The sequence below is a fragment of the Micromys minutus genome (assembly GCF_963924665.1).
Source record: "Micromys minutus genome assembly, chromosome: 5".
NCBI lineage: Eukaryota > Metazoa > Chordata > Mammalia > Rodentia > Muridae > Micromys > Micromys minutus.
This window is the reverse complement of record NC_137974.1, coordinates 67,221,664-67,249,316: the sequence shown is the minus strand read 5'-3', so window position 1 is coordinate 67,249,316 and position 27,653 is coordinate 67,221,664. Positions and strand designations below refer to the sequence as shown.

General features: G+C 39.6%; 1 long non-coding RNA gene across 4 annotated transcripts in view; it reads right to left on the bottom strand.

Moving 5' to 3' along the window:
- The window catches only part of LOC308420827, a 36,737-nt gene extending 21,625 nt beyond the window's left edge, over window positions 1-15,112 (bottom strand). The window contains exons 1-3 of one of the 4 annotated variants that reach the window (XR_013975037.1): window positions 15,078-15,112; window positions 11,360-11,420; window positions 1,739-3,157 (exon numbers count right to left, since the gene is read on the bottom strand). This is a non-coding gene — a long non-coding RNA (uncharacterized lncRNA). Of the gene's footprint in view, window positions 1-1,738; window positions 6,364-11,359; window positions 11,421-15,077 lie in introns of those variants that run through there. The other 3 variants (XR_013975039.1, XR_013975038.1, XR_013975040.1) reach the window with 3 other exon arrangements.
- Between the last annotated feature and the right edge of the window lie 12,541 nt (window positions 15,113-27,653).

Below are 27,653 nucleotides of genomic sequence, written 5' to 3'. Positions count from 1 at the left end.
ATGGTTTAGAAAGTTAATCTTTGAGGCAGCAGGTGAAAACAAGCTGAATTATGTTGAGGCCATTTTCTTTATTAACTATACACTTTGAACTATTAAAACGTCCCAGGGAACCACAATTTCTCAATGGGTCAAGTCACACAGGGGAACAAAGCAAACTCTATGAGTGCTGGCAAGTCTACATTCCAAACATTCTTAGCACTTGGCATTCCTATACCACTGCTGCCCAGAGCTGAGTCAAGCCTCAACTGAGCTACAACCACCAACCTTCTCAACTTCTCACCAAGACACCCACTTTTTTAAAGTGGCCCGCAAATAGAGAGGCAGAGTGCTCTTTAATTTAAACATAAATGCCAGAACTATCACATCAGAGGATATTATACATCAGAAGCTGTTTACAGAAAGAATTTTCACTCATAAATTTCTCAAAGTGAAGGCTCTCCTAGTGGCCTGAGAATCTGTCCACTTTGAGTAATAACCTTAAATTAGAAATGATAAATGGTAATTTCTTGCTATATACTACCCAAAAAACTTCCAATAACAATCCTATGTGAAGTAATCAAACTTAAGCACAGCTCTAGTATTTAGCTCAACACTTTACAAATAAACATGAAAAAAAATCTCTAAAACTAAAGATCATAGATCAAGAGCTCAAAAATTCAAGAGCATTTAACAAGTATTAGTCCAGTACTTCAGTCTATATGTACAGAGTGTTTTTGCAAGACACAAGCACAGCAAAAATTCATATGAAAGCAAAAATCAACTCAGCCAAATGGATGCTGGGTAACTTTGACTCTTTAGGTGAAGCTCTATATTAAATAGTTGTTTTAATGCTTTTTTTGTTGTTTTGTTTAAGATTTTTGTTGTTGTTGAGCAGTACTTCAATTGAAACCATAATTTTCAAAGCTAGAGGGGAGGACTGAGAAAAGATTACTTAGTTGGTTTCTTCTAACCCCACATACCTGAATTTCATTTTGCCTCATTGATTCTACAACTCTTGTTCCAAAGAAGGGAAGTTGCTAGTGTGTATACCTGGCAATTAAAGTTTCTGCTCTACCTTTTCAGCAGAGAACCACTGACCTAAAATATCTGAATTAAGTTTCCTTCTGACTAAAAATGTCTTCTCCATTATCTGGAAAATGTGATTAATATCTGTTAAAAACATGTGTTAGCAAATATGGAAGAATAAGACTCAATTTTTTTCAGTACATCAGACCCTCATCTCCCTTATACAACCCTTGAACACAGAAAACAAGCTCCCACTTCTAAACTGTGAGCACTCTACAGCTCCAGACCTGTGAGCCAAAGTCCCTAAGTTGGTCAGCCCAAAAGGGCAGTTCTGGTGTCTCTGGAAGGTTGTATATATTCCTCACATCCTTTTTATTTTAACGAGTTGACTAACTTATTCTAATGGAGGAAACTTTAAGACAGATCATAAAATCTTTTAAAACTTTTACTTTACTAGTCATGGAAATGAAAAAGTACAAGATACTTTGCCTCTCCAGCATATGATTCTTCCTCCTTCTACCTTGCTCCTTCCTACCCATATAACTTCCCTCCCAACTTCACAGTGGCATGTTTATAGTGATAGTCCAAGAATAAGAGGCTCCTTGTCAGCACAGGACCCAATGCCCAGGTTGTGCATCCTTCTGTGCTTAGCTCCAGGGCTTTGGAACCCTAGGGTGCAGGCAGCTGCATGAGCAGTCCTGGCATCCCACCTCTTGTTTTTAATTTGACACACCTGTAAAAGAACAAATGGCAGCTGGTCTCTCTCCTACTGTAGGAAGGATATGTAGAACTCATCTGAAACAGAGAATAATTAAATGTACAAACAGAATTCTGCACTTCCAAACCAATCTGTACCTTCTCTGACTCATTCTTCTAGGCCTAGTATTCCTCCTTGGCTAGGCTCCAGGCTTGTGCCATCTGCATTGTTTCCTGCTACTGATGACACCAATGAATCTTCTCGTGACTTTGCTGTTGGTGGGAGTAATATGAATATAAATAAATATAAAATAATATACCTTGCTTTGTGAGAATGAATAGAAGCTATGAAAATTACTCAAGAGAAACTCTCATGAAGTTTGTTCTTGCAAACAACTGTTTAAAAACTCAAATTCTACAAAGAAAACCATTAACTTAGATAGTAAAGTTTAAATTTATGAATTTAAATGGTCTAGAAATGAACATAAATTATTTTACTCAATTAGCATTCTTCACTAAAATGCAGGGAAAAAAGTGAAATGTGTGTACTCATTTCTTAAGACTTTTGTATTTTAGGTGGATGGAACTCCTCATATAGCACCCTATGTAAAAGACGTTGTATGAACTATGTATGAACTATGTAAAAGACGTTGACCTTGATCTCCTGATACTTTTGCCTTTTCACCAACCAAATTTAGGATTATAGGCATGTATCACCATGCTTGGTCTTGCACATATTTATAACCTTGGTTTAAATGAGCCTCACCTAAGTATTTATTGCACGTTAAGATCTACTACTATGCCACTTTCTTCTTATCCCTGTGACAGTGTGACAGTATAATGAATGCACTACAAGACAACTACATCATCAACATAATGCTAATGATGATTTCAGGCTTGCACCACTTAGGTCACATCCATGGCTCATTGTTGAGTCCTCTAGTCTGGTATTCTGGGACCAATTGTGGAGGATGAGATGGTATACATATGAAAATTAAGAGACAATTAACAGCTCATTAATTATATTTTCATTATAAAATTAACATCAAATGATAACCAAAAGATTCAGAGCTGAAACCATCCTTTTTGATAAAGTAGAGCTGTTTGCTCTCTAGGTCAAATTTTCAGATATTTTTAAGGCATCAGGACCTTGGGCTTATCACTCATTTTCCACTCACCACTATTAGCCAGTAGTTCTCCTCTCCTACTTTCCCCAGTATTTCCACTAAGGTGGGAGGAGATTCCAGAAGGCCAGGGCCTCCCAGCCTCCAAGCTAATAAATAGGGGACTTTCCCACTCCATTCTATCCACTTCAGCCCCCCTCCCTTTACCTCATGGTCAGCAGTTCCCAGGCAACCTCCCTCAGACCACAGGCTGCTGGCTCAGCTCTTTCCTCTGGACTGCTGCTTCATTAGACTCCTTCAGACTTTCAGAGAACAGAAAAGCCCTCCTGCTTCTGCTGAAATATAGCATGCTTCTAAAGAAATACCTGGTATATTTAAGTTTTATTCTAACAATCACAGAGCAGAAATGAGATCAAATGCTGAAATACTTTAAAAAAGAAACAAATTCCCAAATAGTAAAAACTCGGCATCGCCAGTACTATTCGTTAAAGATAATATATTGCTTCAGATGTGAACAATTTTACAACAAATTTTGCCTTTAAAAATATTTATTTTAACAGGCATGGGAAGCATGCTTGTAATCACAGCACTCAGGAGGCAGAAGCTAAGGCTATGCTGGCTACCAAGAATATATAGGATGTTTCAGATAAGGCAGGGCTATCCAGGGAAACGGTCTCAAAACAATTATTTGAGGTGGGGCTGCTATACACTTGTGGTTTTAGCAGGATCACTTGAGACCAAGAGTCCAAGGCTAACATAAATATAAAGAGTAAGACTTTTTTTTTTCAAAAGTGTTTACCAACATCACTAACTAAAAACTACTGCTTTTAACTTCAAGATAGATAGATAGATAGATAGATAGATAGATAGATAGATAGATAGATAGATAGAAAGAAAGAAATCTGGTATTGCTAAATATATAGAGTAACCTTCTTAACCCAATTTTGAATAATTTTAGCAAGCATTTATAAAGGAATATTTTAGAATCTTTAATAACAATTGCCATAAAATACCCAGAATATCATAATTCCATACTGACTCATTCTGAAAGCAATTATGTCTATGCTTTCAAAGATATGCCTTACAGAGTACTAAGCTTTAAGTATTAGACTACCAAATTTTTTAAAAATGTCAAGACAAAAACAAGTCTTCTGTTACTATGTTAAACTCTTCTTACTTCCCTGCTTTTCTTTACAGTGTAAATTACTGAAAACTGACTGATTTCAGACAAACCAGTATATTCCACATATCCCCACAAAAGCAAGTCTGTGGAAAGGAGAGACTACCTTTAGTCTGTACCTGTGGCTATGATTCTACCTCTACATCTACTCAAGTGCCCTGCAGAAAGTGGGTGCTTGCTATATGCTGGCTGAATCTTCAAGACATCTTTTTTGTTTCATTTTTGTTGTTGTTGTTTTTTGTTGTTAAAGATTTATTTATTATATATAAGTACACTGTAGCTGTCTTCACACCAGAAGAGGGCATCAGATCTCATTACAGATGGTTGTGAGCCACCATGTGGTTGCTGGGATTTGAACTCAGGACCTCTGGAAGAGCAGTCAGTACTCTTAACCACTGAACCATCTCTCCAGCCTCCAAGACATCATCTTAATTTACAATTATACAGCCTTTTTTTTTTTTTTGTGAGCATACAACTCAACAAAGACAACCAACGTCACAATAGGAAGGTATTAACCTCCACCCTCTGTCGTAAGATCAACTGGTGACTCTTAAATAACAGAAAGACAAGGAACGTTACGTGGCAGAGGGGATAGGAGCCATCTGTAACTGAGCCTAAGCCACTTTCTCTATGAAAGGAAATACCTGTTCTTCACAGAACTCCCTGGAGAAGTGACCAAGGTACGTGTAAAAAGACAAGGGACCAATGTTCCTACTAGTTATGTTCCCTTATTACCATTTTCTGATTATCAGCAGTTAGGGTAGTTTAAATAGAGCAGCATATAATGGAAACATACTATTAAAATGTTATTTGGACTTTTAAACCTGATTTTATTAGATCACAGTGGATGTCAACTTTCTCCATAAGAGGGTTAATTAAAATCTCTACAGAATCTTTAAGCTATAAAGCACTATGATTCTAATTTCTTTTTTTAGTTTATGAAATACAGTGGGAACTACATAAAGGAGGTAGAGGATTTTTAAAATTAAAGATATATAAATCATGGAAGCAGTTTTCCTTTAACTAGTGATATTTCTTTCCTAATACAGAGTTACTGATTACCCTGAATTTATAACCATCACTTTCCACACCCACATCTTTTAAAATAGAAGCATTATACAACTGTTTGAAAGTATCTACAGACAGCAGTTAGAAGCTAACTTATAAAGCTTTCTGTAGAAGAACTTGTCTACAGTACTGTTGGGTAAGAAATATGGGAAGCAAGCAGGGAACAAAAGAGGTACAGAGCAACAAAGCACATAAAACTCAGGACAAGTCTTACTCAAAACCCAACCTTTAAATCAGCTTTCACAACTTTATACAATTTTATAAGAGGATGGGCAATGTAGCTGAAAATACCTTGCTTAATCTGAAAATTAGACAATTTCAGGAGTTTTATGGCAAGTTAATTTTTGACTTAAAAGTATTTTGAGTTATCTAAAATTCAGTGGCTCAAATAAGATTACCACTTTTTTAGGTTTTTCTGAAACAACTATAAATCTGCAAAAATCAAAAAACAACAAAAACACTTCTATTCAAATAAGTTACCCAGTTAATAAGCACTCAGCGGATTTGCTGAATGTGAATTGCCAATAGGAATGGCTGACATTTCTTCCCAGTGTTACTGGCTCAAGTTTCACTTGTAAAGTTAAGAATTAAGAATGGAGGTTAAAAGACAGCCCAGGCCAGGTGAACAGCACAAGCACAGGAAGAGCAGCCATAAACAAGCAGCGGTTGTGAAGCTCAAGTGTCTGGGAGGACAGTGCAAGGCAGCTTGGGACCCTCTGACAAGCTTCTAGGCCCAGGTTCCATGTCTGTCCAACATGGAAAAGCGGGCACAGTGGCAATCTAGAGTCTAATGAGAACCGCGTCAGAGGAGGAGAAATGTTTTCATGACAACAGGAATTAAATACAAGGGAAAAGAAACAAAGTTTGTCCACTCCTCTCTGTGTCCTAGAGTTCATGAATGCTTGAACAGAATGCCAGGGTCATGTCCTGACTGGAAAAGCATTGTTAATTCTCTTTATTTCACATATGGGCCTCTAAACAAACCCTGTCAGATGCCTCCCTATCTGGGGAACAAACTGTCACTTGGAAATTATTTTCTCCAAATCTACAGTTCTACCATTTAGTTCAACATTTTGTTATTTAATGTGGCTATTTTTCATAAATATGAATGAGTAATCTACCTCTTATACACATACGATAAAAAGTGAAGGAGAGGTGTAAAAGTACCAGAAAGTTTAAAATAAGACTGGCAATATCTTTTTTTGAGATGATCACAATTTCAATTACTCTGTCCTATTATGATCATAAATCAGAAAAAAAATACTTTGAGACCCATGATCTAAATAAGGATCTTTGTAAGTGACCAAAATAGAATTTAAAAATTAAGACTAAAAAAATCCCTCCAAATTCTTTGTAACCTCAATGTTATAGCCTGTGAATTGAAAAGTGCTGCACTTTTATCTAGATGACTATGAAAATATTTAAAAAGTCCTACTTTTACACTTTTAAAAAATGCTCAACCCTAGCTTATATTCTCTAAAGAAAAACTTGCATGTTGGTCAGCATTCTAAGCACCAAGTCTTAATTAATTTCCTTTCTGTCTGCCTTCCTTCCTGCCTTCCTTTCTTCCTTCCTTTTTTTCTTTCTTTCTTTCCTTCCTCTAAAGCTATTCTTAGCCTCTGGCGTTTTCTAAATATACTGAAAAGTGCTGGTAGGTTTTTAACTAGTAAGATCAACATAGCAATGGAGTATCTGCAGTCCTTCTAACAGTACTGTTTGTATTATAAGCCCTATCCACAATGGCTACCCAGAAAATATCCAGTATAAACAAACATTACTGAGATACCAGTGGCATCTTAAAACAGTGTTCCCAACTCTCAGAATGCAAAAGGAAGAAAATTTCCACTCCCACGAGTCTCAACTCCCTGGCTCAGCATGTCAGGCAAAAGACAGTGACATTCATTGCCTGTTACTGTGAATTTGGGGAGGAGGTGTGGGTGAGAAGCAAATCAGCAATCCTCCTTTCAGTTTCCATCAGCCTCCCAACCTCAATTTATCTCTTCATTCCCACAATGTTTCTTTTCTCATTTCCTACATTTAACCACTTTCTCACCTCTCCTGAATTCAGACAGAAAAGACTGCTTTGCCCTTTAATTTGGTTACTTACTATCAATCTCATAGTTACAAAAAATTGCAAAACACCACTGAGCAGTATTTTCAAAGAAATATAGGAAGGGCAAGAGGAGGATGAACTGGCCTGAGATTAAACCTAGGAGAAAAAAAAAAAAAATTCTCCTATTATTTACAAAGTCCAGGCTTCCAACTGAGGGAAAAGAAAAATCCTCCTGGACAAAACTGCCTGCGTCAGCCAAAAGAATGCCAGGAGGGGAAGAAGTGAGGGCTCCTCACCACTAGAGGCTCCTCCACCTGGCTGGCTGGTGAAACCTGAGAGCATCTGACCTGTGCTCTCAGAAGCCACTGAAGGAGGCATGCTGCTCTTTATACTGGGCCCATTGAGTCCCATCTTTTCCTAATAAACACACCCATATTTTCTCAGATCCTGCACAGCTGTCTGTTACTATTTAGTGCCAAGACTGTTACCTACTTTTCTTACAGTCTGTCTGCCCAACTAAAGACACTACCATAAATACATGTCATAACCCTCTCCTTTGTAAAATGAATAATATAGGAAATATTAAGTCAACTGACACTTATGAAGTGTTTAGGCCAAAATTTAGTAAGTGAAAACTCATAAATTTGTTAAATAAATCACCTGTGACCATCTCCAGTTCTAAATGATAGAACATTTCTTATAACAAAATAGTTAAAAAATAAATAGCAAGCATTTACTTTTGTTAATGTATTATCCATTCAATACTTACTAAAACTAAAAAGTTTTCTGTGGAAATCAGTCTTTATATTAAAATTATGTTTAGTTATATCCGATATTAAAATACTACCTACTGATGAAGAAATACACTGAAATCACACTATACAAATTTGAGACATCACCCTTGGTCTGAGTATCATGCATACAATCACCGCTGCACTAATTTGCATTCTTTAGGATTTCCTGAAATAATATTATGTCTCACAGTATATCCTCTATCCCTAGAAAGGAGTCTGAAGTTAAATGTCTAAGAGAAAGTGACCTTTCATTTGGAGGTGGATCTGCCATAAAATAAAACAGAACAGCTCTAATGGAGGACAGGGAAAAGCAGAACACATGAGACAATACAGAGAACTGATCAGAAGTATCAAATTTTGTGGCAAGAGAACTGCTTGCTTTACTTGAACTGTAGGAATAAGTAGATGATGTCTCTCAAAATTTACAGTAGAATGCATTGTAAACACAAAGATATATATAAAAAATCTAAAATGGTTAGAACATATTATTTTTTCAATCATAATTTAGAAAAAGTTATCATTTTTATAAATATTGAAATATTAATTTAGGAGCTGAAGAGATAGTGGTGATCTATTAGAGGACCCAGGTTCTACACCTATCATTTACATGGAGACTCGAAACGGTCTGGAACTCTAGTCTCAGGGTATTTGACACCCTTTTGCATCTCCGTGGGCATCTAGTACACATATGGTGCAGATAAGTATTCAGGCGGCATGTCCATACACACAAAATTAAAAGTTGAAAAAAAATTAATATTTTTGAGGATGGGTCATGATTGTAAGACCAGTCTAAGCTATGTACAAACTGTTACCATTTTACCATGGAGAATATTAAGTAAACTAACCAAAAGAAAGAAAGGAAAAAAAAAAAAAACTCACCCATTTAGAAGTCAATAGAGCTAACTATATCAAAAATACTTCCAAAGACCATTTTCATAAATTTATCCCATAAGTCTTAAAATATTTCATCAGATATTCTCTGGACAAAACAATAAAATGTTAGCATACTAAAAAATTAAGTGGAGCTTTGTGTTTTTTACAAACTGTTTATAATAAAATTATACTGACAATAAGTCAAGAAATACAGTTTACTATGAAAACTGTTTTTTTGAATTCTTATTCTAAAAATCACTTGCCTTGGTAGTTTCAATCCATAATGACAGACATGAAAGACTCTTAGAAGTTTGTTGAAAAACACAACTTTAAGTGTTAAAAACTGTTGAAATTCTAACATTGTGCCTTGAAGAGCTCTGGTTCTTGCATGAATAAAAGTACTCTTCATTTCGCCAAGCAATTCCCATTACAGATGAAAAAGCAATACCCACCTACACTAATGACAGGGAAAGACTTAAATCCAAACCTCTATCATTACCTAGCCTGCAGCCAAGTTTTAAAAACAAAACAACAAAACATAAGCATAACTCACATTTTCAGAGAGAAGGAAACTTTCTCTAAATAAGCAGCAATTATGCCAGAGACTTTATATGCTAAGCACGACTGAACGTAAAAATTCCAAAGCAGTCAACCATAGCTTTAGCACTTTGAGTATGATTAACAGAATGAACCTTCAAAGGTCAATTAAATGTCAACACACTTTAAAGAGATATTCCTAAAGTCTGGTCAATGTGTAACAGCATCTCATGATTTCAGGGCATCCTTAACTTAAGTGTTATGTGCATGTGAAACACACACACACAAACACACACATACACATATTTTATAATACTCACCAGCCAGATTAGTGAATGGTCGGTCACCTTGTATCTAGCCTTTCTGTCTGTGATTTTTAGTTGTAATATACCTTTGGCTTTCACATATGACATTCTAGTTTATGTGGATTGTGTTTGTGTGTGTAAACGTATGGCAAGCTTCATGTCACATGCCTAAGAATTCCAGCATTTGGAAAGCTGAGCTCAAGAATTATAAATTCAGGGACAGTATAGACAACACAGTAAGTTCCAGTCCAGACTAAGCTAATGCAACACCGTGTCTCAATAGATAAAACAAATGTTATTTATATTAAGCATGCACAGACTTTAGCTTTTCACTACTCCTGAACAACACAATACAGCAACTACTTACATAGTATCACATTGCATTACAAAGTCATCTAGAGATTGCTCTAGATGTTACAAAATATGTGGAGCTTATGTTCATACACTAAACTACTTTCCATAAAGGCTTTACACTCAGATTCTGGTATCTACAGAGGGGTGGGTCCTAGAACAAATACCCACCCCCCATCTTTTTTTTTTTTTTTTTTTTTTTGGCTTCTTAATACCTAACAGGCCCTAATTTGTCCCCCAGCTAATTTTGATATTCCATATACCATAAAAGGTATATGGAATTTTAAAAGTAACAATTTTATATTTATAAATCTCTTGGATAGAACAGGTCCTAAGGCATTCAGTTCTTATAAAAACATTTACATCCAGGTATACTCAATCCCTCAGAATGAGAAGATGCTTACTGTGAGATCATATCCATTCAAGGATGGAGAAAGTAGAGTAAACTGACTTGGCTCATACAAATCCCTGGTAAGTCTTAAAACTCATTTGGTCCAGTGCTTTTTTTCTATCAAGTGCACCAAATGTTTTCATTAAGACTTTATAACTAGGTTATAATTGGCTAAATGTCTGTAGCTACTATATGAATTCAAGGAGGGTGAGAATTTTAAGAGGTTAGAAATCTGGGAACTATCTAGGACTAGAAAATGAACAATGGTTTTATTTTGTGTTGTTCAACAAAAGACATTGCCAATGAGCTAAGCCATAAAAGTTCCTAAGCCTATGAAGAGATAGTTCTTAGAGCAGGATGGGACTCTAAGTAAAAGTAAAAAGTAAAAAGAAGGGATGAAGAGAAATGATCTAAGTGCTTTATTGGAATCGTTTCACTTATGCTGATAGCATTTTTAATGAGCTTTTAGAAGGAGCAAATGAACTGGTGCTAGAAAAAGTACTTTGACATATCTAAATACTAAGCACACGTAGTGTTATAAATTCCTGGGTAGAAACCTCTTTGGCAAATGCCTGTGTGATAAAGCAAATCTGAAGTTGAATTCTGTCTGTATCCATCCCTAGCATCATGGGCAGAAAGCTATTCCCATGAATAGCTAGACTCTACCACCTTCCCATAAGAAAGAAAACAGCTGTTACCCTTAAGCCCATAAAGTTCAGAATCAGTAACACTAAAATACAAAGCCAGGATTCAAAGACTGGGACAGTGCTTCTCAAACGGACTCAAGAAAGTTTATAATTAAGTGCTAAAATATGGTTCAAAGAGGGATGAGGGTAGAGAAAGCACCTGAGCCAGAAGGCTACCACAAAACCCAAGTTACTAGCTGGCACTGCAACCTCCATCTTCCTCCTAACTAACCTCTTGGCTGCTCAACAATCCCTACTTCCTAAAGTGATCTTCCATGCACTCAGCTATACTTAACTCATCCAGTGTATGTTTCCGCTTGTCCTTCTTCAGTGACTCTGCAGGGCTGAAAAGGAAAACTGAAAGAGATACAATTAAAATTACATCTACTGAATATATACAGTGTGCTCATTTATTTGCACATGATATTTTAATGTATAATCTTGCATAATTTTCAAAACAACCCTATGAGCAAGGCAGTATTATCCCCATCTATGCAGTAAAGCAGCTAAGACACAGGAAGTCAGTCAGGGGTATATCTGGCACCACATGCCAGTAAATAACATGATTGAGATCAGGTCTGGTAGACTATTCAGCCTGTGTTTCAACTTCCCTTTTACATTTTTTTCATTTTTTTTATCAATAAACACAAAAATCTTCACAAGTTGGGGGACATTTGCATACAGAGCTTACATACAGAAGCACTTAGAGAAATTTGTCAACAATGGGCTGGAGAGATAGATGGTTCAGTGGTTAAGAACACTGACTGATCTTCAAGAGAGGACCTGAGTTCAAATCCCAGCAACCACAGGGTGGCTCACAACCATCTGTAATGAGATCTGATGCCCTTTTCTGGTGTGTTTGAAGAGAGCTACAGTGTACTTCTATATAATAAATAGGTCTTTAAAAAGAAGAAATTTGTCAACAAATATCTGTGACTATAGAAGGCAGGGCACATGGATATAGTCACACACTTGCCTGCCAAAGTATCGGCATTTTACCCAAATTTTCTAATGTGAGTGTTAAAAGGATAAATGGACAGCTCTCCATTGAGCATTCTCATCTGGTCTCACAGGCTACCATCCCGGGGCCATTCTCAACTTCTAACCTGAAATTTGGCGAATGTGGCAAGCACTAGGTTACTTCCACCAACAGAACCAAAAGGAAGCTTAGGAACACTAGCTATACTCTAACAGGCCTTAACTTGGTTGACCTGCATGCAAAGACAGTGGATGAGGGATGAGACCATGTCTGGTGTTATAGGGAAAAGCACTGCGCATCTGGGAAACTATCTTAAAACAGCAATTCTTACAATTTTATGTGACTCTCACACTGAAAGGAGTTTCTGATTACAGATTCGTGTTCCATTCAAAGCAATTTAACTCTGTAAGTATGGAGATGCTCAACAGTGTGAAGTTTTACAAGTCCTACAAGGGAACCTTGATACTGTCTATAAAGGGCATACCCTGAGATATACTGTCCCCAACTCTAACACTGCTGCACAACTAGGAAACCTGACTAAAGAATACAAATTCTACAGTAAGTGTTCAGTTTCCAAATGTTAAAGCCTTAGTGTTCTCCTGAAGCGTCAAAGCAGGCCACAGTGTAATCCACACTGGATCTTTCCCACACCCAGTGCTTGTCTAGGGCAAAAACCTTGGCAAGATGCTATTTTTGATGTTTAATTTACATTTGGTATAAGATTTGAGATAATTTTTTCTCTCTGAGATTTACTTGATTTTAAAAATATTCCTTCTTACAAATAAAAAGATTTTATATTATTTTCTAAATGAGTTTAAAAATGAGGCAGCATTCAAGTGAAATATTACAGTTATGATTACAACATTTAATTAGACATCCAATCAATGCAAACAGCCGCTGATTATTTAAGAAACATACCTCTTCAATGGCTCATGTTCAAATAAAACTAGGTCATGAAGTATATTATGTTAATTCAACATTGTTATCATTCTCCTAGAAACACTGCCAGTTGTCTTTGTCTCTAAATATGTATTCCTATATTAAGCTATAAACTTTCAGGCTAGATACAAGAATTAAACTTACTTTTTCTATAAATTCTTTCTTTGCTATCTCCCTTCTTTTCAGAAAATCACGGTAAAGAATAATCTCTAAGAATAGGTAAAGTGGACTTTTAATTATTTTTATCTGGACATTGGGTATTTTAGTGAGCAAATATTTGCTGAATAACTTACAAGCTTGCACTGTTTATAAGCTTCTAAGCTCCACGGTGGGGGAGAAAATGGCCAGTAGAGTACCTGCTGTGTAAGAAGCACTCACAAAGCAAGAATACTGTGGTACGTGAATGTGTGCAGAGTCAATACCTTCTACACTGCCGACAAAGTTCTGTTCATGGCAAGGTTTGGTTTTATTTTAATGGCAAACTGTGGGTTATCATGATATCAAAGTTTAGATATCGTCATTTTACAGATCAATCTGAAATGACAATAGTTCAACGACAGTGCCAGAACAAACTTTGCAATTATTCTTTGAAATTATACACAGCACTAACACATCTCAACAAAGATGATTATGTAAGTGAGCTGACTTGGCGTCAGTGATACGAACGAACACAGTGGCTATTTTCAATCCTTCATTAAAATTAGATCAAGATGTACTAGCATTGCTACTGTGCCCGCCCGCAAGGAAGACTTACATTACTTTCAAGATTTACTTGGATTACAAGTAAAGTTTTCTTCTCCTTCGGTCACCAGACTCACCCCCCACCTCCCACCAACACCTCGGCCTTCAAGAAAACTTTTCAGTAGAGACCAGTGATACAGAAACCAAAGCCACAAACACAAGCGCCAGCCCTGTTTTACACTCTTTTGCATAATAAATACTTCATGCCTCTCCAAAACTGACTGGAGAAGGGTTTGCTGGGGGCACGGGCCACTTCACCCTCAGGATTAGTTCTGACCCGGCCCTAGGACTTCAAGGACTTTAAACACAGAACCAAGGTGGCCCCGTCTTAAGAATTGCAAATAAAGTTATGGATGCCTTATTCTGCACTCTAGATAACGTTTCAGGATCTGTGTTTTTTAAGCCACCCGACAAAAAAGTTTCTTCGGAGCAAGGCTGAAGGGTGAGTCCCGGGTATAAATAAATCCCGGCCTACCATTTCACAACTCCCGCACCACAACGAGGCTCGGAGGAAAAAAAAATCTCCATCGGAGACACATTTCAAAGCTTCTAGACTCTCTCGGAGCCGCGGACGCCTCCGAGATCCCCCACGAGGTGATCTAAGCGGTTAAATCATTGGTCCAAGGTCAAGCGGAGCCAGTGGCAAGCAGCGCAGCTCTGCGACCTTCTAACCTCTCCACCCCGCCCCCGCCAGGCCCCGGGCAGCCTTCACCCCCGAGAGGTTCCCACGGATACCGTCCCCGCGTCAGCGGCACGCCAGCGCCTCTCGCCCGACCGCACTTGTATTTGTTCTCCCCGCCCGCTCCAAGAAAAAAAAAAAAAAAAGTATTAAAGGCTCTCCTCACGCCTCGGGCCGCGCAGGCGCCCGAGCTCGCCGGCCCCGTCCCGAAGCCGGCTCTCCGAAGCCGCGGCCCGGCCCGGCCCGGCCCGGCCCAGCCCTAGGAGAAGCCGCAAACTTTTCCCGGCTCGCACGTCGCGGAGTCCGGCCCGCCGCATTGTCTCCGCGGCCTGAGCGCTGCGGGCCCGGGCGAGCCTCCCCGCACCGCCTCCGCGCTCTTTGTGTGTGTGTGTGTGTGCGTGTATGTAAGCGTGTGAATGTATGTGCGCGCGCGTGCGTATGTGTGGATGTGTGTGTGTGTGTGTGTGTGTGCGTGTGTGTGGTGGCCCCGGCTGACAGGACAGTGGAAGGGCTCGGCGCGCCAGCAGCTCCGACCCCGCCGGGCGAGGACTGCGGCGAGCGCTTTCCGCCCGGGACGCCCGCGGGACAGGAGTCGCCAGCCGCGGGGCCCGCCGCCCGCGCCGCCCGCGCCGCCCGTACCGCCCGCACCGCCCGCAACGCCCGCCTCGCTCCCTACCTCCGCAGCCCGCCGCGCAGTCCCGCTCCCGCGCCTCAGCCCGGCTCAGCGGCCCGGCGCGCTCGCTCAAGAACCCGGGGGAACGCACTCCACCCCCTCGGCTAGCGCCGTCCAATGAGCTCGGCCCGCGGGGAGGCGGGGCCGTCCAATCAGATGTCGGGACGCCCGGCAAGGCGGCCAATAGGAAGCGACTCCGGTTACACACCCGCCCTGATCCTCGTGGAGCGAACCGCTCAGAGCCCAGAGGTGGGACCTGATCGTGCTGCCCGGAGCAAGTCCACTCCGGCCGGGCGGCGTCGGGGAGGGAGTAGGCCTGGGCAGGTCTGGAGCCTGACTGTCCTCACTGTAGGCAGGTGACGCGAGCTTGTGATGTTCAACAGGAACCCCGCCCTCCACCCAGACTGCTCTCCTGCAAGAGAGCCGCACACATAGGTTGGAACGTTTATTAGTCAACGTTATTAATTTTTAAAGTTAAGTAAGGCGTTTCGCATTAGAAAACTGAATGCCTAAGCAGACAGCACTCTAACCGCTGTTTCTGCAGTCTAGGACATCTGTGCTCTTAAAGAATTAACCAGAGCACTAGGTATCTCAAACAGGTTAGTTTCTGTCCCGATAAAAATCTAGACCATCAGTGGCATAGCAATGATTTCTTTTTCTTCTTTTCCTAAACGAAAACTACATTTAAGATTTAAAAAGTGAGCATAGTATAGAAATCGTTTTGATCACGAACCTCATTGTGATTGTGTTGCTGCTGTTTTGAGATGGGGGCCTTGCTGTGTAATTCAATCTGCTTTAAACCCAATATCCTCCTCCCTCCGCCTCCTGGGTGCTGGCATCAAAAGCTCATCACAGTGTCCAGTTGAGGACCTTATTTCTAAAATAAAGTCGCACAAACTGTTCAGTGAAACTTGGGTGAAATACCGGAATAGAAGAGTATAGATAAAGAGGATATTTTTCTAAGATATCTCTGGCTACCTTAAAGAGGCATTGGTTAAAGATGAAGGTCATACTTGGAATAAATAGAGGCTGCATAGCAATTTGCTTATTTTATATAACCAGTGTGTGCTTGCTGCGAAAACCCACCATGACCAAGGCAACTTACAGGAGCACTAATTTGGGCTTGCAGTTCCATAGGGATAAGAATGTTCGTGATGAGAGTTGGGTGGGGCAGGGGTGGCTTCAGGAACAGAAGCCTAGGACTCACATCTTAATCCCCAAGCAGGAAGCAGACGAAGGCAACTCAAAGTGGCAAGCAACTTTATGTTCTCAAAGCCAACTTCCAGAGAAATACCTCCAATAGGGCCAGGATTCCTAAGCCTCCCCAGACAGCATCCCTAATTAGGGAACAAGGATCCCAACATTGGAGACAATGGGAAACGCCTTATTCAAACTACTACAACCGGAATTACTCCATTTTTTCAACACTTTTATTGACTTCCTTTCTTTGTACTTGTGACCTGTGCCTTTATATAGATTGTTTTGATGATTGATGTCATTTCTGAAAGAATGACCTGTAAAGTGAAGCAAATGGAGAAGGAGAGGGAGAGGAAAGGAGAAAGGTAAGAGAGAGAGAGAGAGAGAGAGGAGGGAGGGAGAGAGAGAGAGAGGAGGGAGGGAGGGAAGGAGGGAGAGAGAGAGGAGGGAGGGAGGGAGAGAGAGAGAGAGAGAGAGAGAGAGAGAGAGAGAGAAAGGAGAGAAAAAGTATTCTCTTACCACCCTCATTTTACAATCGAAACTCACCGTGACTAACCTGAAGAGAAAAGATGATATTCATGACTTAGTTTTTGTCAAAAAGATCCAGGTTCTGGCCTGATTTGGGGCACACTGGTTAATGACTAACTCTGTAACAAGAGAACAATGTGCCAGGCTCTCCCTGCCTCATTGGGTGAGATCCAGCCAAGATAGTGGTCAAGTACTTTGTTTTCTGTAAGATCCCATGCCAAGTGCAATGCGGTCTAAGGTGTGTTACCATTCTTCTCAAGTTCACTGTCAAAAATACTTGCCCACTGGCAGCCAATGAACGTTTCCTCAGTCTTCATGGTTTATCCACCTACATGTTTTTTTAACCCAGTAGATAGGAATTAAGCTTCTGCCCACAAGCCCAGTACTTCTGTGAGGTACTGCAGCATGGACCAGTCCTCCCAGCTGCTATGGAGGTTAAGGAAGGAGAGTCCCACCAGTATGCATGTGGAGGGAGAGTGGACTCAGAATCAACCTCATTCTCCCTTACCTCTTGGTCCCTGTCTCTCTGTTCCTGCCTCCTTCCTTCCTTACTCCATATCTCTCTCTCTCTCTCTCTCTCTCTCTCTCTCTCTCTCTCTCTCTCTCTCTCTCACACACACACACACACACACACACACAAAAGAAAACAGAGCACTACTTCTCACAGTTGACCATGTCCCCTCTACTCCACTTCCTCTTCTTTTGAAATAGAATAGCACTAAAAAAACAAGAATGTCTTTGGAAAAGAATTATGAATAACAAAGCTTTAGAAATATTTTTTATTACGAATGGCTCTTAACATATGTCTTAAAAATAAGATGCATCATAATATCAAATGCAATCCTGTTCTATTCATAATCTTCAAAAATTCATGAAAATTTCAATGTATACATACAGATTAATATACCCTGGGCCTGCTAATGTGCATAGCTTTGCATAGAAATTATAGTAGCGGTGTCAAATTTATACCCACACAATCAAGAACTGAATTATTTTTGTAGGCATTTATTATGAATTCATTTGTGGCTTTTGTGCTTAATTTCCAAAGAGGAAAGTAACATGTAGTTTTAGAGATATGTCTTTGTCTCATAATGTAACTTGTTAATTTAATTTCAAAACATTTGAGCGAGTATGAAAGCTTAATTGTTAGTCCAAACAGACATGCATATGGTAACTCTAGAACCCCTAATTATTTTCAGCTAATCTTATATTTTTTTTCTGAGAGAAAATATACATGTATATATCTGAATGGGAATTATGGGGAATTGATCTATATAAATACACTATAGATGACAATATAGCAAAGACAGTGTTTGGTAGTCTCACTAATTTATAAGGTCACACACAGTTATTAGAAGCCGTGACTCTCTCCTAAGTTATCTGGGTAACACTTGTAATTACACTCAGGTGCTGTGTCATCTACAGAGTGACATTCTTCTACAGTGGCTTTCTCATCGGTTATTCATCATGATGGATGTAGCAGATGTATAGTGTGACGGAGAGCTATTGGCTTTAACCTATATTTAAATGTTTACTATAAAAACAGACTTTCAGATTGGCATTTTTGTAAAGATACTTTTCCTACATGAAGTAATGTCTTCTCTACGCGGACTCACCTGTCTGCAGTCCTAGTACTGAGCACACACCATTTTGTGTAAGTCTTGTGACTGCACCAGCCCTGAGCACAAAGAACAACTGGATTCTGATTATTGAAACGCCTCTGTGCTTCTGTGTCTTGGACAAAGACCACTTCCACATGACTTGTCTCCAATTCACTAAATTCAAATCATTCATATGGAAATGATGCTGTTAGTAATAATGAAATAATATCTGTAGAGAGAATAGAAAAATAATTAGCTCCATTTTTCTTTCTATTTCTGACATGGATGAAGGACAATTGGCTTTGTGAGGCAAAATACAAGATCCTTTAACTCTTCTTTTTTTGAAAATTATATTTTTTTCTAAATTCTTGAGTTTAATCATGCTGTTTTCTCACTGTGTGCTGTGTTTAAAAAATATGTAGATAAATGGATGGATAGTATATTTTGAACTGTATATGTCCCCTGGGTATGATGCATTAAATGCAGCTCATATGCAGTAAGAATATTAAAGATCTTTCTGTAGCTCATCACAGTGGAACAGAAATCTTTCATGTCAGGGACCACTTCTCAAACACTTTCTCAGATGGTTGTGTAACTCTTTTGTCTGAACTGTAAAATTCCCTCCTTGAAGGAAAATGAAAGCTCAAAAGACTCAGGAAGCTCATGAAACTTACAAGACTCACAAGCCCCTCTGCGTATATAAGCAGTAACATGTTGCTATTGTAGAGGAGATTGTTCTGTGAACAGCTACTAGAACATTCACTGGGCAGGGAGTTCCATTGACCCAGCTTCCATAAGTCATCCTTCATGTTGGGGTGGGATGTTTGATGATAAACTGCCTAATTTATCTATGCTTGTCCTTGGTAAATCAAGTGAGATTCAGGGGAATCATTTCTTTGGTGTACTCTTGCTGTTTTCTGGATAGACGTTTGTTCTTGACTACCCAGGGACAAAAATATCACACAATATAAATGATGCCTAAACAGACTGATGAAGGAGCCAAAGAGGAGTCCATGAGAAACAGTTCTGTGCCCCCTGCTATGAGAGAAGTGACTTCTAGTTGAGACTGATGTGTCTGAGGCTTGTGTTCATGGAGAGAGAATAGCATTAGGGCAGCCTTAGTTCGTGTGGTACAGGTTGGTGTGTTTTCTTCCCATCGTAGCAGTTGTGTGTTGTAGTGGGCTTTTATGTGATGAAGGAATCTGACTCATCCATGTCCCTTAATAGTTCATCAAGCCAGCTTGGGAAGAAAGAATTTCTTTAGTCTGTAATTGAATCCCTTTCTGGGATGAATAGATGTTTGACTATGTCTCCTGAAAGAAATAGGAAGTCAGAAAACACCAGAAATGATAGACAAAAAAAGGGGGGTGTATTAAAATCATTTTTAAAAGATTTTTTTTTTTTAAGTAAGGGTTTCTCTGTGTAACTAGCTCTGTAGACCAGATTGGCCTCAAGCTCACAGCGACCCACCTGCCACTGTCTCCAAAGTGCTGAGATTAAAAGCATGTGCTACCACCACCAGGCTCATTTTTAAAAGATTCTAAAGTGACTTTAAAAAAAAATCTACATTTTGCCTAAGTATAATATTTATAAGACTGCAGAACTTCGGCTTACATTTTTTTTCTTTTGTTTTTCTTTTTTCTTTTTCTTTTTTTTTTTACACTTTGTTTTTTCTGCAATTACATCTCACTTACCCAGAAGTTACAAGCTGAAAATACCAAGCACCCTGACAGTGAACAGGGATACCATCTGCCCTCCACATTAGCAGAGCAATATACGCGAGACTGTAGAGGGCGTAGGAGGTTTCCATTGGAAGTGAGTGAAAACTTAATATTACTTAAATATTTAAACTAGCTTATTACATCACCAATTTAAACTCCACAGCCTCCACAAAGTGAACATAAAGCTGGCTGACAAGAGGATAAAATAGAAGGGAACAAGACCAGACCAATATGGAGAAGGACTGTCAAGAAAACAACTAAAATGTATTGGACAAGAAACAGAAACATAAGCAAATCCATTCTAAACCGCAACCATCAAACTGAAAATAATAATACGTTTGATAAAGCTACAGCAATAAGAAATTTTCTAAAGCAAGAGAACTATACCCTATCTTATGTAGCTGATGATCAAGAGGATAAATAATATAAAAATAAAATAGAGTAGTAATTTCATCATTTACATTTCATTTCTATTCATGTTGCAATGTTTAGCTCTTTACGTGTAGAAACGGAAAGGGCAAATGATGGAAAACCATTTCAGTTTGGGAGGTTTATTGTACTTGAATAGAAGGAGGGTGAAAATCATGTTAGATTGTTGTATTATCTCAAGAAAAGGGTTTTCACATGAATTTATCAAAAAAAAAATAAGGGTATAATATATGTTGTAGGGCAACATCTGAAGGACTATAAAATATGAACATGAAGAATATAAATGATAGTTTAAAGACACCAGCATGATATTCAGTGAAATTATTCTATATAGTTTGCAAGCAATTCATAATTAAGATTTTGTACACTTGCATGCATGCACACACACACATACGCACACTAAATAGAGAACAAATGTGTCCTTGGCTTCCAGAGATTTCAGGGCAAAATGATGAGGGGGAAGTGTCTGCTAAATGCCTATTTGGTTTTTGATGAAGCATTGTATCATTTAAAGTTGCTTGACAGAGGATACAAAGAAACCCAATTGAAATTTTGCAAACTGAGAGCTTTATGGCTTCAGAAAATTATGGAGAAGATTCTGTGGAAAGTTACAAAAAGAATTAGAAATGTGGAACACAAGTGGTTTGAGAAATTTTCTTCTTTGAGCTTTCTAGTTTCCAGATATTCAGATAAAATTCATTTGGTAATTCTCTTTATAAGCAAAGGAGACTACTTTACCCACTGTAAAATACTTTGGGTCCCATGGGTATGTTAGAATGAGTATGTCTTAGATAGAGGTAAATTAGACTGTTGTCTTTCATGCTGTGACGTGAGTACTCAAAGGGAAAGAAAGTTGGTGCTATTGGAAAAGTATTGTGTAGGCATGTGTATATGTGTGCACACGACTAAGCAGAACTAAGATTTGATAAGAAACAGGGCAGGAAATAAAGCAAGGCTGGGATGAGTAAGGAAGCATGGGAGAGCTGCTGTCAACTGTGACATTTAATCTTAATGTGTATAGCATACGCGTTATATATAACATACCGGAATAGCATACATCATTTAGAGATAGTACACTGAAACAAGAATAACCCTACCAAAGCATTCTCATTTGATCGACTCTCCCCAATGTGTAAGTGACCTCAAAAATTCCACCAGAGAACTCCTAAACCTAATAAATAACTTCAACAAAGTACCTGGAGATAAAACTAACTCAAGCAAATCAGTAGTTTTCCTCTGCTCAAAAGATAAACAGGCTGAGAAAGAAATTAGGGAAACGATGCCCTTCACAATAGTCACAAATAATATTTTATTTTTTTAAGATTTACTTATTTTATGTATCTGAATACCTTGTCATTGTATTCAGACACACCAGAAGAGTCGGATTCTGTTACAGATGGTTGTGAGCCACCACGTGGTTGTCGGGATTTGAACTCAGGACCTCTGGAAGATCAGTCTTCTTAACCGCTGAGCCATCTCTCCAGCCCCAGTTGTTAATTTTAGAATACTTAATTGTCCTGTCATTTGTTTTGTTTTCTGTTGTAAAAGATGGGCTGTGCTACTTCTATTGGTTAAATAACTATCCCAGACTGTTAATAATTAATTGCCTTTTATGTTTTGATTCTGGTAGTTTCAAGTATATTTCAGACCAAGCTTCTTATTTTTTATCATAAAAAAAAAAAAACCCCACTTTTTTATTGGCTCTTTTCGAATTTCTCATCATGCACTCAAATCCTGCCCATCTTGCCCTTCCCTCACATCCACCCTTGCAACCTCCCCCAATAGAGAAACAATATCTTGTTGTGGGAGCTGTAGTGTGTCATATTTATTGGAAAGACTCCTTGGTCTGCTATGAGGCCTCTGGCTTCTGCTACACTGTCAATACTAAATCCTCATTGGGGTTTCTCTCAGATATCTTGTTGTGTCATGGAGATCGTGTTGTTGTGGATCTGGACCTGAGAGGTATCTGAGCTGGTCAGCCCATGGGCTCTCCTGTTCTCACACCTTCGAGGCTGGCTCACCCTCAACCCCTGCAACAAGGGTGAGCTCTACCCTGCTGTCCAGTTGAGGTATCGGGCCCACTTTCCATAGCCTTTCAGCTGGACATGGCCAGTTCTCTCACTCACGACCTTGGGGCCAGCTCTCTTATCTGCCAGAGATGGTTGAGAGGTCAGAGTGGAGAGCTCTTGGGGCCCCCTGGTAGGAATTTGGCAGGAATTTGACTTTGGGCTAGGACTCAGGAAGTAGGCTCAGATAAGAATATTTAAATTTGGGCTAATACAAAGCTCCATGTAAACTCAGCAGAGGAATGTGAGGCATTCCTTTTATCTTGGACAACTTGATAAGCCACTAGAAACCGAAACCAAAGGACTTTGCGAATTACCTTGTTTGTTTCTTTGGTATTTGTGTTTATTGCCTTATTTGTTCCTTGACCTTGAACTGGCCTTATTCTTTGCAGGTACTTAAAATGGTATAAAAGAAGGCTGGAGAAATACACTCACTGCAAGCCTCTGGACTGGCAGGAGTCCTGTTATTGTGTTGTTTAATTGTCTTTTTCTTTTCAGTCCTGGATCCCTCCCTTGAGAACTGGTTGATTGACTGAGCTGGCTTGGTCAGATCAGATCCAGGAGGAGAGAAGGCCATCTCTCCCTCATCCATGTTATTGCTCAGCAGACTAGAGTCAGACCAAGCTCTCCTCAGTCATGCCTGTGGGGGCAGCTCACCTGTGTCCCCCACATCCTGCACCATCTCTACTGTGCTGCCCAGAGAAAGGTACAGGGCCCACTCTGCACTGAAGACCTCAGGGTCCGCTCCCCTGCCTTCCATAGGTGACAAGGGACATCTTTTGTGTGTATGTCACTTCACACATGGCAGACAAATAGTCAAGCCGGCTGTCCTACACTCATGCTTTCAGGGCCAGCATACCCATACCCTTCCCACCAGAGTCAGCTCTACTCTGCTGCCTGTGCCAAGTAAAGGGCTGGTTCTCCCTAGTACCACAGCTGGTGAGCGGCAGGGACAGCTCTCCTGCCCTCATGCCCCCAGGGCCATCTCCTCTATGATGTCCAGGTGAGTAGGGACAGTTCTGCACAGCCCTCGGGTATCAATTTGTCTACAAGGGGCAGCCTAGACAAGGGATGCCCACTTCACCTTTGGTGGTAACATGATCCTGCTGCTGCTGCAGGGCCATGGGCCCAGATGTGGTCCCTGGTGACAGCACAGGCCAAAACACACCTACCCCCCTCAGCCGTGGTGGTCCAAGGTGTCATCACTGGCTACTCACGTCAGACTATTCCTTACTACCGCCAAGTCTCTAGTTCTGTCTCTTCATTATGCCCACATCCTTCCACTTCTCCACTACTTACTTGCTCTTCTTACTAGCAAGTTAGTGTGTCTGGAATTATCTTGGAAGTAGTCTATACCCCGCTTGTGCATTATGGTGCTAGGCATGGGTCATCTTAGGCCTGTCCAGGCCCCATAGCTCCAGTTTCCTCAGGCTTGGTCGTTACCCAGCCTACCTGTGAGGGTTGTCTGTCTCAGGTTCACTTCTACTCTGGGCTTATGGGCTCTTCTAGGCTCTGGCTTGCTACCCATCCCAGAGCCCATCTGAGCCTTTCTGGTGCCTGACTTGTGGTCATCTTGGGCTCACTTTCTACAGCAAATGTTAGGCTACTAATCATTCAGATATTCGTTAGGTCAGAACACTGAAAATAAACACAGCCTCTCTTCTCTCAGCCACATGCAATACAGTAGTCACATCTGCAATGCCTCTAGGGGCAGGTGTAATTTTGCTTTTTAATCTAGTAGAATTGGCTTGTGGCACATGCATTCTTAATCACTGTTAAATATGTTTTCATAACCCACTAATAAGGTTCCCTTTATTAAGCTCTCTCTTTTTTTTTTTTCCTGATTTATTCCTCTGATAAACTTTTGGGTTGTTTTCAAAATAAACTCTATTATACTCACTGCCCTAAGAATTTATCTGGGGCTCTGGAGGATTATATTAACTTTACTTCCTTCCCATCCAGCATTTCATGTTCTTTACATGAAAGCCTTCTAATTTCCCTCATGATATTTTATATTTTCACTGTTAGCAGTACAGTGAATATTGTAAAAAATTATTTTAAAGATTAATATCTCAATTGTGCATCTCGAGTGTGTTTCATTACATCTTGGATGAATGCTATTTTAGCAATAATATTGACCTTTGTATACTTATGGTAGATTTGACCACTTAACAGTAGAGTCAGTAGACCAAAAGTTATGGAACTGTGGCAGTGACGGGGTACCCAGGTTCTCTGTCGAGGTAAGTAGAAGCCCTGGGGACCCTAAAGAATGGAGGAGCTTCCTAGTCTCCTGAGAAATCAGGCCTCTCTCACCCAGCTAACCCCCCCCCCCACCACAGCACCCTATAGAAAGCTTTGAGTAGGTCACGCGCCAAGTCCCTTCTCTGTAGGTGAGGACATAACCACATGTCATATAGGCTCAAGATAGAAGCAGGACCACACCCCCAAATATGTAGATGAGGTATTCCCAAGCTCTCAGACCAAGCCAATAGGAAGTACCTGTTGTCAGATTCAGAACCATCCCAAAACTGTATATATGAGGCCTGTCCAGAATTAAAGGAGTACACGAATTACTACGTCGTCTGAGAGCTTCTGTCATAAGAGCTGTAACACTGCCGCTTGGGAAAAGATCTGCTCTCCTGAATCACCTCCACCACCAGAAGCTCCCCTGCACCCCTTCCAATCCTTCCCAGACCCATGGCCTCTGGCTGGCTCAGCCTGGTCCAGCTGAAACAGAGGCTGCACCAGCAGCAGCAGCTGAGGTGGTGGAACCAGGCTCCCTCCCCTATCAAGCTCTCTCCCCATCACCTGAACCCACCTACCTAGCCGGACCGAGATCCCCAAGTGGGGCTCCGGCATGCAGCGCTACATAAAATCACTTTAATTCCTTTAGATAACTTAAGTAAATGAATATATTACTTTGAAAATTATAAATATACTTTCCTGTTTTCTTAAAGCAATGACTATACCTTATGTTCTGGCTACATTTGTGTGTACATGTGTTATGCTTGCCATGTCTAGATTATTTTTGTAATGGTGGTAATAAGTAATGGTAAAAAAAGTGATTTCTTTTAAAGTTTTGATTTTTTTTTTTTTGAGAATTTCATTCAGGGCCTTTTTCATTTTTAAATTGTTATTGTTATACATGCACACACACACACACACACACACACACACACACAGAGAGAGAGAGAGAGAGAGAGAGAGAGAGAGAGAGAGAGAGAGAGAGTGGGAGACAGAGAGAGAGAGAGTGGGAGACAGAGAGAGATAGTGGGAGAGAGAGAGAGAGAGAGAGAGAGAGAGAGAGAGAGAGAGAGAGAGAGAGAGAGAGAGAGAGAGAGAGAGAGAGATCTATAAATACAACCCTGAAGATTTCATTTAGTGTTGTCATGTGATATATGTGTCTTGGGATTGGATAATTTATCAGGAGTTCATCCCTGGAGAAGACTAACTCTTCCTCTCTCATTAATTGCTTGTAGCTCTTCATCATGAGGTGAAGCCTTGTGAAGCTTTACCCATGGCTTGGTAATTGGTGTTGTCATTTCTCAGGACTTGTTTAGACCACCATATCTAAACTGAAACTTCATGGGCATAGCTTTCCTGATATATATAGAGGACACTATCTTGCAGCAGACATCCTGGTCCTCTGGTGCTCACCATCTTTCTGCCATTGTTCCCTTCCATAATCTTTCTTGAGCCTCATGTGTAGCAGATGGTTTGTGTATGTATCAACTGGGGCTGAGCATGCCACCATCAAAATAGTGACTTCTTCATACTGTTTCCAGGACATTATAAAATAAGATGTTGGCTATAAGCCAACAATACTTTCTCCCTCACTCTCTCCCTCCTTCTCCCTCTCTTTCCCTCCCCCCCTTCTTTGAGACAAGAGTTTACTATGTAGCCCATGTTGCCATCAAACCCAAAGTCTTCCTTATTCCAACTCCCTACTGCTAGGATTTAGGAATTCTCACTATCATGCCTGACTATTATGTCAATGAAGTATCATTTTATTCTGAGGATATTAACTACATTTTAACTCCCAAGAATATTTATTAACCGTTATCAAATTATTTCCCAGATAGATATGCCCTAGCATTTACTTTGTAACCTGTTGATGTGATCTTTAGAATATGCACATGTGAATTCCTAGGATAATCTTTAAATATTCATAATAAATTATTATTTAAATGATTAAATTACTTACCCTAAGATGATTAAATTACTCCTTCTTATCTTCTATTTAAGCTTTGAATTTTCACTAATCATTTTTAGGTCATTCTTTTCTCATTTGACCAACAACTTTTCATTGTTTTTGATTCTCACTATGAAGAATTTGACACATATTCAGGTAATTATATTTATATTAATATCCTAAAATCATATAGAATTACATATGCATTTATTATTAAGTGCTTTCAAAATATGTTTCTTCTTAGTTCTGATTTTACTGTTTTTTATGACTATATTTGCTAACATTTTTATTATTTATTCTTGCTTTTAGAAATTTCATATGGTAGTTTATTTGCCGTGTGGTGTGTGTGTGTGTGTGTGTGTGTGTGTGTGTGTGTGTGTGTATGTGTACTTATGGACTTCTATGCACATGTATATAGAGGTCAAAGGACAGTCTCAGGAACATGAGGTTTGTGTGTTGGGACAAAGTTTCTTATTGACTGATCTGCACAGAAAAGGGTGGCTGGCTTGTTGGGAACCTATGGGTCATTTTGTCTCTATCTGCTCAGAGCTGGGATTTCAAATCACACCCCCACATCCAGTTATTTTACTAGAGTTCTGGGGATGGTTGTTCTGTTATGAGGCAGCATTTGGGTTATTATTACCCTATTTGCCCATTTTTACTGTTTCCACTTTCTTTCACATTCATTTCTATATTTGTAGTTTATGTACACTAATTATAAACCTGTTTGCATTGATAAGTGCTTTTTCATTAAAGTTGAATTCAATTAACTTTTAAAAAATTTGAACAACAATATTTCAGGCTAGATACTTTTCTCTGGATGTATTCTTTTAAAAATTGATAAC